Below are 21467 nucleotides of genomic sequence, written 5' to 3'. Positions count from 1 at the left end.
CCCACAGCATACATTATCATGCCACTCCATGCTTGCCTTAGCCTCTGCAGAGGTGAGGACAAATTGCATCTTGGTTTCACAGGTAACGCTCTCCCCGGATCTCACAATTATTTATCATACTGTTATTCATGATGGACAGCTGTTACCATGCTCTCACTGTGAGATAAGAAACATGAAAGAAAAACTGTGAAAGAGGAACACTTCCAGAGTACCCACCGATGCTATAGGGCCACGAGCTTAAATGGACAGGAGCAGAACTAAGGCAGAACTCAGAGGGTCTGGCTCTGGTCATAAGCCCAGCACCATGGTGGGGGTAGGCAGGAGAAGATCATGCAGAGACAGGAAACACGCCCAGCAGTCATATGGGAAGTGCCACCTCTAGTTTCTTATTTCAGAATGGTCACAGGATGACAATGAAGTGGAAGCTTCAGGACAGCGTGTTGGGGGACCTTGAGTGTCCCGACACCAAGAAAACAAAAACGAGTGTGCCAGGCATGGTGACCTCAGTGCTATGCACTGCATGGGTGTATTTAAACAGATCTGCTGTTTATTTGATTATTTATTTTTATAAGCAGTATCTAGTGGTGTTCATTTCTTTAATATCCTTGTTGGGTATTTTTGCCAATGTGACACAAGCAAAAGTTATCTGAGTAGAGGGACAAATGGGGAAGTGCCATCATAAGATCTGACCCATTGACAAGCATGTCTCGGTGACTGGTGTGCAGAGGGCTGGTTCACTGTGCACGGACACACCCATGGGCAAGTGGGCCCGAGGTGTATGAGAAAGCAGGCTGAGCACGCCACTAAGTAGCGCTCCTCTGTGGCTTCCAATTTAGGTTCTAGTTCCAGGTTTCGACTTTGAGTTCCTGTCTGACTTCCCTCAGTGATGGAGTGTGAGTGAGGGTTGTAAGATGAAATAAACCCTTTCACCCTCAGGTTGCTTTTAGCCATGATGTTTTATCCCAGCAATGGAAATCCTAACTAAGGTATTCAGTAGACACACAGAGTAATAGACGTCATCTTGACACAGGCGTATTCATGCTCATCTACCAATGTACTTTGTTCTTTACTCAGACCCAACATAATTCCCCATTCCCTCCAACCATAATATCACTATTGCTTACCCATATATAGGATGTCCCATCATTTCCCCACATGTTATCCCCCATTCCCTCTTCCACATCATCCCAACCCCCTCACCATAGACCATCCCCCATCTCCTCCCCCCACGCCACCTCCCATCCTCTGTCCCACACTATCCTTTCCCAATACCCCACCTCTCATCCCATATTTTATAGCATCCATCAACCCTCCCTCATACAACATCTCCCTTCCCATTCCCACATATCATCTCCCATCCTCTGTCTGACACTGACTTATCCTGTCCCCTCCCTAGATGCCATGTACCGTCCTCCATCCCACACAATCACCTCCCCACATACTGTCTCCCATCCTCTCTTCACATGGCCCCATGCCCTCCTCACCTACCATCTTCTCATCTTCTCTCTATACCATTCCTGAACCCCCACTGCTGGTCCTACTCTTTTCCCAAACGGCCCCTTCTGCTTTCATATTGCACACGTGACATTCCTCTCTCATCTTCTCCCTTTCCTTTATTTTTTCCCTCTCATAGTTGTTTCACTCATCTCTCTCTCTCTCTCTCTCTCTCTCTCTCTCTCTCTCTCTCTCTCTCACACACACACACACACACACACACACACACACACAGCCTAAATCTACATTCCATATGAGAGAAATCATGTGTGTAGTATGTGTCTCTTTAAGACTGCTTAGCATGGTTGTCTTAGTTGGTGTTTTATTGCTGCGAAGAGGCACCATGACCACAGCAACTCTCATACAGGAAAATGTTTCATTAGGGTTGGCTTATTGTTCAGAGCTTCAGTCCATTATCATCATGGCAGGAAGCCTGTGGCCTGTAAGGCTGTCATGTTGCTGGAGAGGTAGCTGAAAGTTCTACATCTGGATCCACGGGCAGCAAGCAGAGAGAGAGGGGGGGGAGAAAGAGTGGGCCTGACCTGAGCTTCTGAAACCTCAGAGCTCACCCCTAATGATGCACTTCCTACAACAAGGCCACACTTCCCAATAATGTCACGTCCTATGAGCCTGTGAGGACTGTCTTCATTTAAACCTCTATAATAATGATCAGTTCCATACATTTTTACTGCAGATGACACTGCATTCCTCTTTATAGCTGACTAGAATTCCACCTTCCATGCATGCCGCAGCTATTCACAGGCTGGTTCCTCATATTGGCTCATGAACAGTGCAGTACTGACACAGGATGGGCAAATGTCGTTTAGCCCTGAGTTCACTATGTAATGAAGGATGATCTTGACCTTCTGATCATCCTGTCTCTATCTGTAGAGCTGGTGCTGATTTTGCTGTTATACACCACCATATCAGGTTTACATAGTGCTAGAGACCTAATGCATGGTCTTATGCAGGCTTGGCCAGCACTTATACCAAGTGATCTATGTCCCCAGCCCCAAGCATAATTTTCATTTGTATTTACAAAAGGATGTTGCACATCTTTCCAAATATTTAATGGGAAATTTACTGGGAAATATACCTTAGGGAATTTCATCCATTCTGGGAAGCTCAATCATGTTTTAATTGTGATATTTTAAAGTTGTAAAAGTTTTGACATCTTCCCTTCCGCCACATATTTAATCTCTAAAATGACAGAAAACCTCACCAATCACAAGAGCTTAATGAGTTTATCCTCTTACTTCCTACCTTCCTCTGACATGTCAATCAGATCCAGCAGTGCCCAACAGGTAACTTTCATCTCCCAGAGTTCAAAAGTTCACATTCTCTAAGAATATCTATTCAGTTCATTAGGCCACTTGTTGATTCATGATTTACTTGGGAATTTTGTATTCTGGAATTCTATATGATCCTAGAAGTTGAACTATGGGTGCTTTAGCCATTGTCCTCAAGCTGTGATGAAAGGCCTGATGGGAAATCACCTGAGGGGAGGGAGGAATACTTTGAAGTTGTCCAGTCTGAGGTGGTGGCAGGCATGGCAGCCTGAACATCTGTTAGCCTGCTCATATCTGGATGGTGAAGCAGAAGAACGCTTATGCTCTCCAGGTGTGGTGGTTTGATTAAGAATGGCCCCCATGAACTCATATATTTAAATGCTTAGTCACCAGTCACCTTGGAGTGGTACAATTTGAAAAGATTAAAAGGTGTGGCTTTGTTGAAGGAAGTGTGTAACAGGGGTGTGCTTCGAGGTTTCAAGAGCCCATGCCAGTACCTCTCCCGGTCTCTCTCTCTGCTACCAGACTTGTCTGCTGCCATGCTCCTTGCCCTGAAGATAATAGACTAAACTCTAAAACTGTTAGCCAGCCTCCAATTAAAAGTTGTCTCCTCCCAGCAATAGAACACTGGCTAAAACACCTGGGTTTCTTACTTTTTCCTCTTATAGTCTAGCAACCCAGCCTATGACAGTCCTGCTCGTGCCCACAGCAGCTCAGCTCACAACTGCACTGCTCACATGCAGACCAATTCATCCTGCTTCAGTTTAACCTCAGCGACATCCCCAAATCTTTGTATTCTGCCTAATAATAAATACAGTAAAAGTTACAGTGAAGATTTACCATCACAATCCCATCCCTTACAAACTTGACAATCCAGGCACACGCATCACTTTTATATTATGATACTCCATCTTTGGTCCTCAAAGGCTCATTGACATATTATAATATGAGATACAGTTAGTCCCTCCCCAAAAATCCCCAATGTCTTCACAGTTCTAAGATCAGCCCACTGTCTCTTCTGAGACTTGGGGAGTCCCTTAAGCTGTGTCTGTGAAATGCAAAAGCTAGTTATATATCGCTGATACATAATGGCACTGGGCGAATACTCTCATTCCAAATGGAAGGAATAGGGGCACAGCAAGGAAAGACCAAAGCCCAGCAGGGCAAAGACCAAGCCTGAAGCTCCACGTCTGGCATTCGGGGACAGGTTGGGTATTCCCACCCCTCCGGCTCTGTTGTCCTAGGAAAATGTGACCTATCTCCTAATCTGAATCTACTCTAAACCTGCAGCTTTCCAAACCAACACCCAGAGTTTCTGGCATCTCCGATATCTAGTGTGTGGGTTGAAACTTGGGCTTCGCTCTTATAGCAGCACACAATAGCTCTTTGTCTGTATTCTAACCTTGCTGTAGTCTGCCCTCAAGAGCTTTCTGGAACTTGCGAGCAAGTACTTCCCACACACCCCTCACTCTTGCATCTAGCGTGCCTGCAAAATCGCATACGATACTGCCAAGTTCTGCTGGCTGCTCAAAAGGCAGCCTGGCCCCTGGGGCCACAGGCACAATGGCCCTCTGTGTACTTGCAACAAGGAGCATGTGAAGACACTTGTAGGAAGCCATTTTGGAGTAGGAAACTTCTCTGGTAGAATTTTCAGTTCAAGCTCCCCATCCTTTCAATGAATTTATGTTTCTACAATCTGGGACCTTGAATGGGTAAGGTTTTATCCTCAGAGAAACTTCCCATGATACCTACACAAAGTGCAAAGCTTCTCCTTACGGTCCAATCTCTGTAAGACTCTAGCCACCATGAGCCACCATCTGGCCTACAGGATCTCAGTCCCTCCTGGCTTAGCGCTCTCATTTTCCCACAGATGTCTCTTCATCAGCAACACCTGCCTTTGGTGGGCACAAAATCCCACCACTAGCTAAAGAGCTACTGACATTTTGTTAGGGAGAGTGATGGGATGCTATAACAGCCAGCTCCCTTTAATGATGTGACCTATGGTGAGGGGGAATAAACTCAAAGTTGGGTGGGTAGGGAGGGAAGGGTGCAGAAGATAATTATAAAAGGAGTGGGAGAGTGTAAATGGGTTCAAAATGCATTAAATGAGATTTTCAACAAGTCAATTTAAAAAACACTGTGCAAAATATCTTCTTTTGCATCTTGCCTTTCTCTACATTACACGCATCGTCTTCATCACAGTGCTTAACTGTTCCATGCACCTGTCAGTTACTTCTCACATTGTCCCTGGGATACAGGGCACTCCTCAAGCACTGGTGTTGCAAGAGAATGTGTCCTCCAATAACACAAGCAGCAGGAGGGAAGAGATGGAGCTCAGATAGCTTCGTAGTAAAGGGATCTTTTAAATAGTTTATGTCTGCCTGGGGTTTTTAATTTTTATTGAGATTTTAACTTCTGACTAAATTTCGCCCCAAGACGTTTCTTTTGGAGCCAGAAAAAAACGAGGAAGAAAAAAATAAAACTTCTTCGGGTGATGCCTTCATCTTGTAACACTTGAGATGGTAGAGAACCCAAATCAACTTCTGATCTCATTTTTAGTTCAAGAGAAGATTTTTTTATACAACACTGTATCTCTCTGGTCAGCCACTGAATATTTATGAATACCAACCACTTTACTAGAAATTAATGTAAGAAAACAACAGTAACGGAAAACATGTATGCAATGAAGACTCCTCTACTTTAATCCACAATGCTGCACATACTAGGTGAAAAGCCACTGTCTCAGCCAGCTCTGTCCTTGAGCCTTTTGTAATCTAGCTTGCTGGATGTATAGCACAGGTTTCTCAAGAAAGAGAAACAGAAAAGAAGACAAAGACCATCACTGACAGTTTTTCTAGGTTGTGGAGACAAAAAGAAATGTAAAATTTTGTTTATTTACAGATCGAAAGCTCTGGAAGTGAGTAAGATTGCTCAGTGAGTAAGAGTTCTTTCTGTGCAAGCATTAAGATCTGAGTTCAAATCCCAGCACCTGCACAAAAGGCCAGGTAGAGTCAGCATCTCTGTAGCTGATTAGGTAGCTAATCTAGCCAACCTGTGCTCTATGAGTTCAATGAAAGAAACTGTCTGAGGGTTAAGAAGAGGAAGAAGAGGAAAAGAAGAAAAAGAAGAAGAGGAGGAGGAGGAGGAGGAGGAGGAAGAAGAAGAGGAAGGGGGACTATTGAAATGGAAATGGAAATAGAAACAGAAACAGAGAAATGGAGGAGGACATCCACCCCTTACCTCTGGCATCTATACCCACATACCCAGAGTAACAGTCATGGAGAGAAGAAGGGTAGGGAGGGAGGGAGAGCAACATGAGAAATATGAGAATGAAAACAACTGGCTAGCATATTTCCTGACTCTTTCTAAAACACTGACAATCACTGATTCAACCAGCATGCCCTAAATAATCCATGTCGTATAATGTGGACTGTGAGCTATAAACAGAAGGAAAGGCTTCTGACATAACCTGCTCAAAAGGAGAAACACGCCAACCAGCATGCGACTGTCAAAAGGCAGAGGGCAGCTGTTTAATTATGAAGGTTCACAAGAGGCTGTTCAATACAAATCACAGTCATAAAGAAAGGTTTTCAGAAAAGACAGAATTCGAAAAATATGCAAAATTTTGTAGCAAAAAGGAGACGTGACATGCCAGGTGAGGACCCACAGGCAGAGGGGCTGATGGGAGCTCTGTCTGATCAGCTTCTCTAAGGCTCTTTTTTTTTTTTTTTTTTTTTTTAGTTCTTTTTTCAGAGCTGGGGATCCAACCCAGGGCCTTGCGCTTCCTAGGGCAAGCGCTCTACCACTGAGCTAAATCCCCAACTTCTCTAAGGCTCTTGAAGGGAGGGAATACAGCAGTGCGATCATGGTAAATGGGAGCTTGAAAGCTGCTGTAGCTTCTGGGGGCTTTGGAACAGAGTGCTGTATATAATATAAAGATGGGCTCATGAGGCTCCAAGCCTTCCTGAGGAGCTACAAGCAGCTGTTTGCTTAGAGGAGGGGATTCTTTTCCTCTATGTCATAGCCACTGGTGTGTTGCCCTTCTCAAGTCAATAATCTCTGCCCATGCTCATTCAGGCACCCTTAATTAAATGCATTGGGATGAACACACATACACACACAGAGAGGGGGGGAAGGGGAGGGGAGGGGAGGGGAGGGGAGTGGAGTGGAGAGGAGAGGAGACCTCTCAGGAAAAGAAGGAACTGAGTGGGAAGGCAGAAGTCATGCCAAGGATCATGCCAACTTTAACAAAAGCACAACTGGGCAAAGTCTCAAGGGACCCACTTTCATCCCCTCTACTGTCCCTACCTTAACTCCCCAAATGCTCTCATTTTCTCCTGATCTCTGCTTTATTCTTGCAGATGATACTCTAGGAAAGGCATACTTAACTTTAGACCACTTACCCTAAGAGCTGAAAGATTTTTCAGTACTGGGGTAACAATTCCGTAGACCTTCACCTTGTCCTAAACAACCCGGATATACTCATATGGGTATCTTTGTTAGAGTTTCCTTCATCCCCAGTGCTGTTGGGCTGAGATGACTTGCTATGCCCTGATGATAGGGTTCTTTGCAAAGCTCTACATTACTTTCAATATTCTTATCTTACAACCAGCATCAATATTTGCAGTTTTAAGTCAACGTCAGACCCTTAGAAAGGACACTAAGGATCCTAACTGGATATTCAAGGAAGACATCTTCCTATTCCTAAAATCAAAAGTAACAAAGCAAGCCCCATTATGATTAATGAACTGAAGCCTTGAATTCTGAGCCAAAAATGGACTGGACACCCTTGAACTGTGTGCCAAAAAAAAAAAATACTTCCTCCCTTTAGGTGTTTTTGTCAGGACTTTTATCACAGCCAAGAGTAGGTAATACACTGTTTTGTTTTGCTTTATAAATAAAACTGTAGTCAAATGATGGCACCAGCCCCCTGAACACAAGGGTTTGTTTTTATCATTAGTAGTTAATAAAATTCAATATTTCCCTCCAGAGAACATTCCTTGTTTCCCTCTGAGGGTAAAGAATGGCTATGTTGTTTAGAATGAAACTTGAATTCAGGTTTGGATGTCTTGATGATTCCTTAAGATAAGCCAATGTTAATTTAACACACTTTTAAATCTGCACATTGTGAAAACCTCCAAAAGAGTTTTGCAGACAGCATTGCTGTGCCTGGAAAACCCTGATCTTAATGGAGCAGAAATCTTCATTCACGATTCTGTAGATTCTCAGGCTTAAGATATCTTCAATCAGTCTTGATACTCAATAGAAAAAAAAAAGACACAAAGCAAGTGATGAGAGTCACTCAGGGCAAAGAGTGCATCATTAACCATTAAGTGTTTCAGTTATTTTAATTCTCACCAGGAACACTACATAGTTCTTCAACCTGTGATTAGATCAATATCTGATATTGTTTCTCTGTCTCTGTCTCTGTCTCTCACCTACGTGTGTGTGTGTGTGTGTGTGTGTGTGTGTGTGTGTGTGTGTGTGTGTGTATGCGTGCAATCTTTCTCCCCCTGAATTCCTTTAAGTAATGAAATAGGATCTGGTCAGCAAAATTAATCGTAAGAGCTGTGTGACTCTTTATTTCACCACTGATCTATAAAGAATAGGCAGCATTGGATGTAAAAGCTGGCAGTCAAGTCACACCCACAGCATCAGAATTGGCCGTAGAAAAGGCAGCAGCACACTGAATGGTGAAAGAACAAAGTGTTGTCTGTGTTCGCCATGAGTCAATCTGTATCTCTCTTCTTGGCTTCTTGCAAATGGTGTCCAATCCTGTCCATTCACTGTGGACATCTTCCAGATTCCAGTAGTGATACAGGCTATGGCCACCATCCCTGAGGGGCTGGAACATCCAAGCTGAGTGCCATTGGCCTAGTAATGGGACATTATGCTGCAATGGTGACAAACTGAGTGAAGAGGCAGGAAGAACATGAAACCACAGGCGCTGCCCCAGAGGATGCTACCACACATCCTCTCTGGGCACAGCGACAGCAGATATTCAAAAAGAAGCAATCTACCTCTAGTCTGACAGAAAGTCCCTGAGCCTCATTAAAATGAGATGGTGACTCTCGAGAAGAATCATCATCCACAGCTCCCAATCTGCTGAAATATTCAGCAAGGCTAACAACCAGATGCCTGAAGGAATTAATAACAAGAGTGTGAAAGCCTGTCGCCAGCTACAGCTCCAACCAGGTTGGGTTATGAAAAAGTAAGGCTTTAGGCTCATGGGGTTAAACTGTTAATCTTCATCTGTGGCATGGAGCTGTGCTTTAGCTTGTAGAAATACCAAAAATTCAGAAAGAGACAGATTCAAACACCCTTTATGGGATTCAACTTTTAATATCAGTTCATGCATCCATCAATCTTCTACCACCCCACCCATCCATCTCTCCTTCTGTCCATTTTCACACAGACAGACAGACAGACAGACAGACACACACACACACACACACACACACACACACACACACACACACACACCCTATTTGGCATTAACTGAGGACGTATCCCTTCATATACAGAACAGTGACTGACAAATGGGCTTCCTTGGGAACTGCAGCAACCCTCCATTACCCTTTACAACTAGCCCATAAATTCTCCTGAAGACAGTCCTGAGCACCAGTCACTGAGCCTAGAAGTCTTCATCTTTATCTACATTTTCTTTTTTACTACCTGGAAAGCTTTCTCCTCTTCCTACCTGTTTAAGTAGCCTCCGGTTCACTTCCAAGGACCTGATTTCTGAAGCTATTTTGCCCTACCCAACCAAGGGTTCTGCATAAATTTCTCAACAACAACAACAAACTACAAAGACTCCTTCTATCAATGGCAGTGGCATAACTAGATACTACAATACACACCATTGTGTCACTACATTCTGTGTCCCACTACTAACCACAAGATCTTGCCTATTGCCTATGTAGAGGACATTGCCACAGGAGACGTCAGGCATCTCGTAGTCATGTGGCCATTTCATATTCAGGACAGCTTGTGGCCAAACATAGGTTCTGACACTCCCTTCATCTTCATCTTCATCATCATCATCATCATCATCATCATCATCATCATCATCATCATCATCATCATCATCATAACTGGCAGGGTGAAGGGAGAATTACTACCATAACTAACCCTGGGAACTGGATTCTTTAACCCAAGAGTAGAAAGCCTGTCAGCCATAACTTATATCACAGAACCTCTAGAATCCCACAGCTGATGCCCTACACTGCTCTACCATCTCTGAAGTTACTGTGACTATATAAAGTACTAACAAAAATTGCATTAGTTTGTAAAGCATATGTGGAACAAGGCTTCTATGAATGGCGGCCTTCATTAAGTCACTGGTCTCTTGGGACACAAAATATGTTTACCAAAAATGGTAATTATCAAGTGTGGGTGAGATTTATTGTCAGTGAAGCGCTCAGCTGTGAAGAACGTCTGCATCATGCACACCCTCCTCAAGGCTCAGGAACCATCACAAAACAGCCAGGTATGTGGGAGGACTAGAGTTAAACCCTGTCTTCTGGCTGTATTAGGACCACTACAGTCACAACTGTAGTTACCTTCACAAGACCTACAAGAGACCAAGAAAATCAACATTCTAGCATGTAATATGGAGGGATTCAAGCATTCCCAAACTACCTGAGGAGTTACAGACTGTTGATAGTTTCTGGGGAAAGGCAAGTCAATTTTAGACAAGGAATGTCTTATCGGACACTTGGTAGGCTGACCATTCTCCAGTGAGCAGCATCGGAGCCAGGAGTATGTGCACAATACAAGTTTGAGTCAATGGGCTATGTTTTTAAGGACACAAAGTTGGGCATTAGGGAATGTGGTAGAGATGGGAATAGTTAGGAGTGGGAGCTGGGGTGGATGTGATCAAATTACATGGTATGAAATCTCAAAACTATCAAGTAGTAATTATCCAAGATTTAGAACCAGAGGGCAGGAGGCAGGAGGTGCTGTATCTTGCATGTGCTACTTGGAGGAAAGGCTAAGCACAATGGTGGGAAACAGCAATCTGTTCACCTCCCACCATGCGCACACAAACCAAACCTATGTATAGCATCACATAGGATGCCTGACTCCTAGACTCCTAAGTCCAGAACTCTCGAATTCCAAATGCTATTCCCCAACAAGCTGAGGTAAAGCAGGCTTTTTAGCAGGTAGCTCTTATTCTGAATAGCAAAGAAGTACCTCATCCCTGAGATAGAGAATGGCCAGCAATGTGGCTCCCCTCACTTCAGCCTGTCACTCTCCATCCAATGAGACAAGAGGACAGAAAGGGTTCATATCCTGTCCTCTGCTGTCAAGTTGTCAAGACCTTATCAGGACTGAAGTTTCAGTCTATTAATGTCTGAGAACCCAGAGGCTCCATGGAGCACAAAGGCAAGCCTCAGCCCTATCTCATAGTCATAGAAAATGCAGGAGCTAATTACATGCTCATCCTCTCAAACAGGAGGAGCTCACAATCCATAAGATGGCTAATTCTGAGGTCACCCTGACCTGAAGGTGAAGACTTGTTTGTTCTTACTCACTTGAAATGTATCCTGTTACGTAACTGGAATACCCAGCAGAAATAGCTCTTCAGTTGAACAAAGTTCATGTTGTGCTCCCTCCTACAGGGTGCCATGGGCATAGCCTAATTTCTTCTCTCTGGCCTCCAGGTGCCTTGGAATCAAGGCTGGAGACAGAGGGCAAGAAGCAAAGGAAGAAAACCCTCAGCTTTACAGTTTCCATTGCTGTCCTTTCTGCGTGAGTTGACAAAGGCTTTCCGATAACACACTCCTGGCTCCCATGCAATCATGAGGCATCCTATTGGGGAACAGCTGTGGCTGAGCCATCGCCAATTCCAAAGGTAAACAAATGCCTTCTTGCAAAGGACAAGGGCTCACGTAAGAAGATGTGCTGGTAATGATCTAGAAACTTAATAAAAGAAGTCTTTTTTTTTAAGAAGGAGAAATGTATGCTGAGCTAGAATATGTTTTGTGAGTGCCAGAATTTGCTCAGTCCCTGTTGCCAGGGCTGCAGATCCAGAACAGCCTGCTATAGGGTTTGTACCTTCCACTGGACAAAGGTAGATTCTGAGAGTGACCCCAGTCGGACTGTCAGTGTGATGAAGGCAAATGTGACATCCTGGGAAGGATGGAGGAGAAACACCCAGGGGCTGGGGGTGGGGTGGGGGAGTGTCGTGCATTTGAGCAGCTCAAGCAAGTGAGCCAAGTTCTCAGCACACGAGGTGTATGAAAGCATCTATTGAGATAAATTATATTAAAATCAGTGGGATTTACCCAATAGTCCCCGAACCTTTCACACATTGACACAACTTAAATGGTGAAGATAATGTAGATTAGAATCGTGCAATAGACACAATACTATTGTGTGCAATGTCATTGTACATGAATTCTATATGTGGTACTGTACAAATTACCACACATTGTTGTATAACATTAAATATTTACGTAAACTCACCATGGGACCCTTCACCAATAGAGAATGTCACATCAGACTAGACACCTCCTAAGAGAAAGAAAGCTCTTTTCTCTGGGTCTTAGCACCCAGCACACTGAGAGTAAAGTGGACTGAGCTCTTTAGAGTAAAGGCTCTATGTAAGTAACAGGGCAATCATGTTTTTGCCTTGATACAAAACTCATTCCCTTCATGGCACTGGGGACAGCGCAATGATCTCAGTTATGGTCAGCTTGAATTTTCTTCATTTGTAGCTTCAAATTCAATTCCATTCTGGGGTGAACATGAAATCAGTTAATATATGGTGATCTTACTTACCCAGGTTATTTTTAATGCCATACTCTCGTAAGATAAAACCCTCTTGCGTGGTTTGACATGCTACTGAACTTGGGAGGGAGAAGAGAGAGTTCTTCTATGCTTGTTCCTAGAAAGCACTTTAAAATGTGGAATCTGCATGTGCTCAGGCATGCACAAAAACACCTGGTGTTCCAAATCAAATAAGAGATACCTGGGTTATTTGCTCGTTCAATAACTCAGCTTACCCATGAATAAAGTGACTCAAGGTTCCTCAGAAGCGCTCAGGTGACATATAGCTAATACCTACCAAAGTCAAGTTTTCCTGGGCTGTGGAGACTCGAAGGCAGACAGCTTAGGGCACCTTATGGTGACCCTGAAGTGGGGACTTGAAGCTGTCTCAAGACAGGGCTCAAGAGTGAAATAAATCCTTGGAAATGGGGACAGGGATTCTAAGAAGACAGCAAGCAATGAGGCAAAGACCATGAGAGGTGAAACTGTCCAAGGCAGGATGGTGGTGAGTTGGGCACTGCCACAGTGTCCTGCACCCTCACAGGTTCATGACACAAAGCGATTTCTTAGACTACGAGGACTTCTGAAATAGAAGAGTTCGTTTTAGGGTGCTGGGTTTTTTTCTTCTTATCTCCAAATCATTTAAATTCAGTTTTCTTAATTAAATAAAACAGAAAGATGGGATAAGATTGGACACTAATAAAATCTGAATTGTCTAAAGCAGAAGATGATTCCAGCAAGTGTATCAATGAGATGGAATCAATTCTGACAAAATTATATTAAGTGAACAATTATCAAACGGATGATTGATTACTCACTGAATGTGTGCTATAACCCAACACACTCAGGATGTGAACAATAGGAACCAACAGTTTCCAGACAAAGCCAGAACTACATTTGTCTTTCTTATGGTAGGAAAAACATAAGAGTTCCATGAGTTTCAATAGAGTGTGTGGGAAGTTTCACAGGCATAACTTTGTATAAGTAGATAGCAGTGTGTCAGACAGAGCATTCAAACTCATTGCATGATCATAATTCCCCAGAAAATGCCACCCAAATGGAGTGGCTCTTTGGAGTAGTTTCATGGATCAGGCCTGGGCCAATCTTCCTACCCCAAACATGCTCACAAGTTTAACCACTGACATCTCTACTAAACATAACATACCCGTACCTTACCTTGGAAGGGTCAAGCCACGATAAACAGCTCTAACTATGGCTGACTTAATCAGCCCCATGAAGCCCCTGACAACCGGGAAAGATGAGGAAGAAAAAGTCAATAGAGGTAAATGAAAAATCTAACCACCACGAAATTGCTGTGTCTCATCCAATTGAGTAATCTGGGGTCCTGGGAGAGACAGACTTCAGGATGTTTTCTTGTTTGTTAGAATAGCAAGAGCTCGAATCAAGGAAAGAAACTCTTCTGGCTGCAGACTTGGTGAACTGAGAGCTAAGGGTAAGGAGAAAAATTGGTCATGGCCTTGGGAGTTCCGGGTGGACCAAGCTCCTGCCTACACTATTTCCAGATGGATGTCACCATGCTCTGAGGTTTCATGTGTGGAGCTGACACATGGACAAGTGGAGTCAGTGAAGAGGCTTAGTAAGTACAGCCAGCACCCTGTAGGGCCACAGCTCTGAAGAATGCTGAAAACATCCAGCCCACATGCAGTATACTGACGACGCCTGAGAAGGAACTCTAACTGGATAGAACATTTCAAAAGTGGAATAAACACACATGCACACACGCACATGCATCTACATACACATATGTGCACACATACCATACACATACCACAAGCATTTTAATTAAAAATAACACACAAGGAGGACAAGTCTTGAGGAGTAACAATCAGCATTAATCTCTGCCCTTCAGATACATTTGTACACATGTGTACCATGCACACAAAAATATATACATGCAAACCTGCACAGAAAGAGAGAATTAAGGGGTTGGGGATTTAGCTCAGTGGTAGAGCGCTTGCCTAGGAAGCGCAAGGCCCTGGGTTCAGTCCCCAGATCCGAAAAAAAAAAAAGATGGTAGAAAGAGAGAATTAAAATTGTGTAGAGTTGAGTTAATAAAAGGCATACAGAAAACCAACCAAATGAGCACTATAAAAAAATAGAACTAAGCCTAGATCAATCAAAAGTAAAAGTAACCAAAATATAGCGTGTGGCTTCAGTCACCTTGACACTGAATGATGATCGAATGGAAAGTATAATGCCATCTTGGGAAGGCTGAACAACAGAAAAATCGTGTGAGTTGAATGGATAGAATGTAGTGTTTGTGAGAGGCAGAAGATAAAATAAAATTAAACCATCACCCTCTGTAGAGGTAAAAATTAGCAAATGGTTTACTTAAAAAATATATAGGGTGTGGAATGGAGAGCTGGCTCGGCAGCTAAGAGCATTGGCTGCTCTTTGAGAGGATCTAGGGTCTACTCCCAGGACCCCCAGGGTAGCTTACAACCACCTGTAACTCCACTCCCCGGGGATATGACACCCTTTGGCATCCGTGGGTACCAAGCACTCATGTGGTATACAGATATACATTCAAACACCCAGAAACATAAAATAAATTTTAATCATATATAAAATATTTACTAAAATGGGGTGAGCATAACGAAACACATAGGTAAAAGAGCAAACATGGCAACTCGTAAATAGAAATAGTCAGACGAAGAGGCCATTAGAGGCCACGTGAGTCAGGTCAATGTGGGCTCAGGAACACATGCACTGAGCTGAGGTCGCTATCCCTTGTGCGGATCTCTCTGTGACTTTGAATTCTAATGAGCTGTGATTTGTTACTGCTGCAGTTCGCAGTCACATGGGATTCCACACAGGTGAAACCAGCCATCGGATAATTCGCTACGGTGTCAATTGTTTTCGGTTTTGTTGACATTTTCAAAATAAGGGTTTTTAACAGAATTGGCTGTATCTAGCTTCATTCATCTCACTGTGATAAAAAGAAAAGAAAACCAACTTTGGGGTAGAAAGGGTTTATTTGGCTTAAAATTTCAGGTCTCAGACATCATAAGGAACATCAAGGCAAGGACTCAAAGAAGGAAGTCACCTGAAGGCAGGACCTCTCGCTGCTCCACCCAGCATCACCACCTCTGACTGAGGAACTCGCCTCACACCAAGAAGTCTGTCAGGAATCGTGGTGGATGCTGCTTCCTCGCTGTCTTGAGGGCTTATGCTCTGCTTGCTTCTCACACAGTTCAGAGTGACCTGCTTCAGGAATAGTACCACCCAGTGAGCCACGCCCTTCTACAAGAATTACTAATCGAGACAATGCATCACAGAGATGCCCACAGGACAAAATGATCTGAACAATCCCTCAACTGAGACTCTCTTCCCAGATAATTCTAGGTTGTGTGAGAGTTAACTGGGACAGACTGTAGTCATAAAATCATGATTCATACGATTTCACACCACTGGCATTTAATTTTATATATACGAGGAACCTATAAAACAGGTGCCATTTTGTCAGCCTCTGCTCCACCTGTAAGGTGTACCCAGGGCATCCTGGGGACTTTGTGCTGTCAGTCACCTGAAGGGCTTGTCCAGCTAGACTGCAACACAGGTCTTGTTCCTCTAATTCCTCGTGCCTCCATTTCCTACAGCCACCATTTAAGCTTACTTCTAATTTTAATTTTTCTTTAATCCTACATGCACACGTACAATAATTGAAGTAGATAAAGGTTCCCTCCTTTATAAACAGAATCAAAGTCTGCAGTTTGTACTACAACCTTATAAATGCCCAGTTCCTGCAGAGTAGTAATAGAATGGGGAGAGGGGAGAATGACAAAGCTATTCTATCCATGTATGAAACTAAAATGGAAAGTACACACACACATTCCATCCTCACCTCGCAACTATCACATTCCTAGTGGCCACATTTCATCTGCCTATCATAGCCATATTTACATATTTGAGACTCTATCTTTTGCACATTCCATTTTATATATCGATGAATATATTTAAATTTGCTCCCCTTTGTCATAATTCTACATGTCATTGATGATTTTTCAATGCTAACCAGGGAAAAGATAACAAAGGAGTGTGAGTGTGGTTTGTGTGTGTGTGTGTGTGTGTGTGTGCGTGCACGCACGCGCATGTGTACAACAATACTTACAGAAATGCAGGTTATGAATAAAAGAGAGGATACAGGCAGATTTGGATCCAAATACACTGCACTTCCATAGAGAGTTCTCAAATAAATATTCAAAGGGGGTAAAAGAGGATTAGACAGAGGTTAAGCGAAAAATGGCACTGCTGGTATGCTGTTAACATCTGTATTACCTGTCTTCTTTAAGATCGTCACAAGTGTTTCTGCTTCTGATAATCAGATCACATAAGAGGGGATGGTGCTGTGGCAGGAATGTATACCACAGAACAGGAAGTCACCATGTATAGGACAAATACACTGTGCTTTTCTTCCTGTCCTGTACCACCTATAACCACAAACAGCAATGCTGTTACTCACCAATGTCACCTGGTCATCCAGCAGCTCAACATTGGCACACTGGTCTGTTCCCAAAGCTGAGGGAAAGAACAAAAGACTGGTTAATAAGAAACAGATTGTTTTGGTGAGTCACCAAGTCAAGAGTGGACATGACAGAGGAGCTCAGATCCTCCCCCCTCCTCTATATTAGAAAACTGAAGGCAAGTCTGAGTTTCTCAGTCTTCATTGGGAGGAAGGGTGAAGTGTGGAGAGACTGTTGTAAGTAGGTGCACATTCTGAGAGGAAGAACAGAGTACTTCAAGTCCAAGCCATAAACAAAACACTGAACGTGAGGTGGCATTATTCTTCATAAAGGCACAGGGACCTAGATATCAATCCAAATTCATGGCATGACACATGAGTGGCTTGATTTATTGGCCATTATTCACCCAAAGATGTCTACAGTATTCCAAATTTGGAACTCAGTAGCACTCGTGTCTGTCTGTTGCACTTGATGCTAAGAGGAGAGCCAATGGCAGGGAGACTCCTGTCCCTGGACCATCCATCCAACTGATCCAAAGCACAGAGTCAAACTTGTCACCCGAACCTTTTGTTTACTTTCATCAAAATACTTTTATACCAGGCAAAAGTCCATTATTATTCATAAAACTCTTCTGATTTTTTTCTTTTAATTGTATGTGTATATAATATGCCTTTGCAAGACATGTGTGCAATCCTTACCAGGGCCAGAAGAGGGCACTAGATCTCCTGAGTCTGAAGTTGTGAGCCACCTATGGGTTCTAGGGGCTGAATCCTGATCCTCTGGAAAAGTAGTAAGTGCTCTTAACCACTGAGACATCTCTCCAGCCCACACCCTTTCTATTTTCCTGAGAATGAATACTCATGCTGATTCATGGACTTAGGGATAAAACTATATGAGACAGCCTGAGAAGAAGAGGGGACTGTAATGGGGTTGTACTGTGAGAGCCAGGGAGTGACACAGGCATCCAGGGAGAATGGAGAAGAACTCATGAATGGTTTAAACGGAAGAAAAGATGTTGTAGAGATAGAAAATGAATTTCTAACCAAGTTTGCCTTTTGGGTGTCTAACATTCTACTCTTTCCCCATATTCCCATGAATGAGTTCACCTGACTCATTCATTCGTGTGTAGTGGAGTTGTATCGGTTCACAAATACCATGTCCCATATAGCGGAGTTCACTCTTGGCCTTGGTCACCTGGACAAGCCTCACAGTACACTGAAATAACTCTGGCCTTGAGATTTTTCTCTCAGCTTGTGCTGTAGGCAAGCGGAGACAACCATGGGATAAGCATCCCCAACGACCCATCACTAGAGCAGCCAAATGGATGGACTTCTGCTTCTACAAAAGGTGTTGTGGCATCGGCCAAGAGTTCCTACACCATAGCACAACCTGCTAGATATACCTGTTAAGACTAGCCTGTCACTAGATGGTCAGAGATCCTGCACACCTGTGCTGATATGTACACTGTCCACTGTACTGAGTAATCCCCTGAGTCATTCGAATGACTTAGTCGCACTGTCTACTCTTGGTACCAAGGAAGCAGAAGGAAGATGGCTGCTCATTGATTTGTTATTGCCTTTGTGGCTTGGTCACCCCTTGTGGTCATCTGGAGTATGAAATGACAATCTTTTTCTACCGGCGATGCTACAGTAAATACCATATTTTGTCAGACCAAGAATCTAGTTCCACTCCCCAGTGGGTCCCACACTCCAATGTAACACATAGATTATTCTGTGAGGACAAAACGGTGCCCTGAAACAATTCTCCCATTTCAGGATTCAGTTTCAATGACAACTAAGGGGTTATACTGAAGCCTTACCCTTGGCAAATAAAATTTCATGGAGTATACTGAAAGAATAAATAGCTATGAAAACAGAAATTAGAATAGTCTTTTGCCTCACCTCACCTGAAAACATCACTCACGCTGCTACTCATACTAGGGGACCCTGAGGGGGGAAAAACTATTATGATGCAAGGCCAAAAGATGCCTAAAATACAAAGAAATGAAAAACCAAAATTTCTCATGGTCTCTCAAGTAAGAGAGAGAATAAAAACAATCAGAATATAAGCCATTCTCTTGCAAGAAAATCCAGCCACTATGATATGACTATTACCGTAAGATGTTCTCAAGGAAGAGACCAGCAAGCTGTAGAAATTGTGCCCATCTTTCAAGCAAAGCCCTGCTACCTACCCCCACTGTTGCAGGCAGCAAGCCACAGTCCTGTGGCCAAAGATTCCTTCTGAACCCCTCTCTACCCTAGGGACCAAGAAGTTGGAACAGCATCTGTGACGAAGATCTGTTACCTTACTGCCTTGCAAGCACGATTCCTAGGTCCTGCTTTGAGAGGACAGAATGAGCATGGCTGAGACCTCTCTGTTCCTAAGGGAAGAACAGAGGCTTTGCCCCAGTGAAAGTGCAATGGGAAAGAAAACTATCCCCTTAGGGTAAAAGAGCCTAAATCACCATCTAAGCAGACTCTCCTGGCAGAAAAGTCCTGTGAATCCAATGGACTGGATCTATACACTATACAAGATAAGGAAGAATACAAGTTGTAACTAACCAGGCATTCTTGCTATGTCCCCCTCCCATCATCTGTCTGGATTTGTACGATGTGGGTGTTTCTGTGATTTCAGTGTGACAGTTAGCATGTCTCGAGGTTGGTTTTCTGGACGGCAAATGCACAATGGATCATCAAATCAGATTCTGGTGCCCTCCCTCTCTCTAATAGGAAGGCAACACAATTTCAGAGGAGGAGATGACTTCCTCGTTTATGCCTTACAGATGAAAGGAGTATTGGCCAGTGCTCTCAGGACAATGGCTGTGTGCAGCAAACTGAAGGCTGACAAGGACTGGAGGATTACAGAGGATTATTACCAGGTGAATTAGGCTGCCAGTCAAAGGCACAGGCAGTGCAGCGCCTCCTCCATTATCTTGAACATTCCTGAGGTTTTGTTCTGGATAAAATGTGTATAAGTGTGTGTGGAGGTCTGCTACTTTTTTTCTCTTTTATTTATCTCTTTATTTGTTTGAAATTGTAGTGTCACGTAAAAACCATGGCACCACAGCTCTCCCTCTCCTCCAGCTCTTGGTAAAGTGTAATCTACTTACTATTTTCTATTAATTTATCTGTGCATTGGATGGCTAATGCTATGTGTCACTTTGGTTGGGTCACAGTTCCCTGGTTCCATTCAAACATTCTTCTGTATATTTCTGTGAAGATATCATTCTAAAGTACTTGTGTTTATTCTTTGACAATTCCCTGCATGCATGTAATATGTTTTAGCAATAGTCATTGTCATTAATCTCTCAAACCCCCTTCTCTACACCGTGTTTCCTCCTATTTTTATGTCAGTCTCTGTGATCACAGAGTTTCATTGGGATTGCTTGCATGCACATGAGTGGGTAGTTATTTACTGAAGCGAGGGCAACACCACAAAGATGATACCAACCTTCCCAGTATCATTAGCTGCCAATAGCCCCCTCAGCTAGACCTCCTGGGCTCCCTCTCCTACTGCTGACAAGCTCAATGACCATGCTGTGTGTGTGTGTGTGTGTGTGTGTGTGTGGTGTGTAAGAATTTCACAGTCCCTTTTTACATTTGTCTGTCTTGACATTTGACCCCAGATCGTCAAGCTCCAGTACATATCTGAGCAGACATTCTAGAGACGATATTCAGTAAATAGTTTTAAATATATCTGTCTCAGGCAATGAGACTGTACAAGCTCTAGACTACAGTAAGCAATGGCTCCTAACAGGTATTAACTGGTTCGGACTATATCCTGACACTTACCCGCCAACATCCTCTGGTAGGGCAGGTTATACATCACCTAAGACAGAAGAAGCTAAAGGGTTGCCTCAGTGATGCCTGCTGGTACCTTCAGTTCCCTCATCCAGCTATACCCAGCGGAAATACCTGAAGTTAGGTCCTTTGCTGACTTTGTCCCACCACCCAGATTCTGTGTTCTATGTCAGTCAAGTGTGTTGGGACACAAATGTAGTGAATTTTGGTCCAGCTTATCAGTGTGAATCCTACTGGAAGAGAGTGGGGCAGGCTAGCATCAAAGTTCAAGCTCAGGTAAGAGTTTGTAGGAATCAAGAAGTAAGTTCTTTTGGGGAGGAAGGCACCCATGCATGTCCTCAGGGAGTATGTGATCCAAAGACCCCACCAGTTGACACAGTCCCAAAAGGAGCCAAAGCAGCCATGACCTGCCTCTGCCTTCCCTGTGTTGGGTGGGGAGGGCACTGCTGGGTACATATTTTACAATTGGTGCTTAGTCCTAAGTATCTCAACTATGCCACACCTCCTGTGTGAACAGCACATTCTGATCCATCACATAATCCCCTGGGCTTCAGAGATGGGAGCATCCCAATGCTGATATCCCTGGTCTTACTGTGCTGTGAGCATATAACCCCGTCACCATGGTT

The 21467-nt window shown here is 43.5% G+C and overlaps 1 pseudogene; it reads right to left on the bottom strand.

The window, feature by feature from the left end:
- LOC116914357 overlaps window positions 1–20866 on the bottom strand; it is a 70165-nt pseudogene extending 49299 nt beyond the window's left edge.
- Window positions 20867–21467: the final 601 nt, after the last annotated feature.

This window comes from Rattus rattus, chromosome 13, assembly GCF_011064425.1.
Source record: "Rattus rattus isolate New Zealand chromosome 13, Rrattus_CSIRO_v1, whole genome shotgun sequence".
NCBI classification, from domain to species: Eukaryota; Metazoa; Chordata; class Mammalia; order Rodentia; family Muridae; genus Rattus; species Rattus rattus.
Note: the sequence above shows the minus strand (reverse complement) of the source record. Positions and strands in the feature narration are given on the sequence as shown.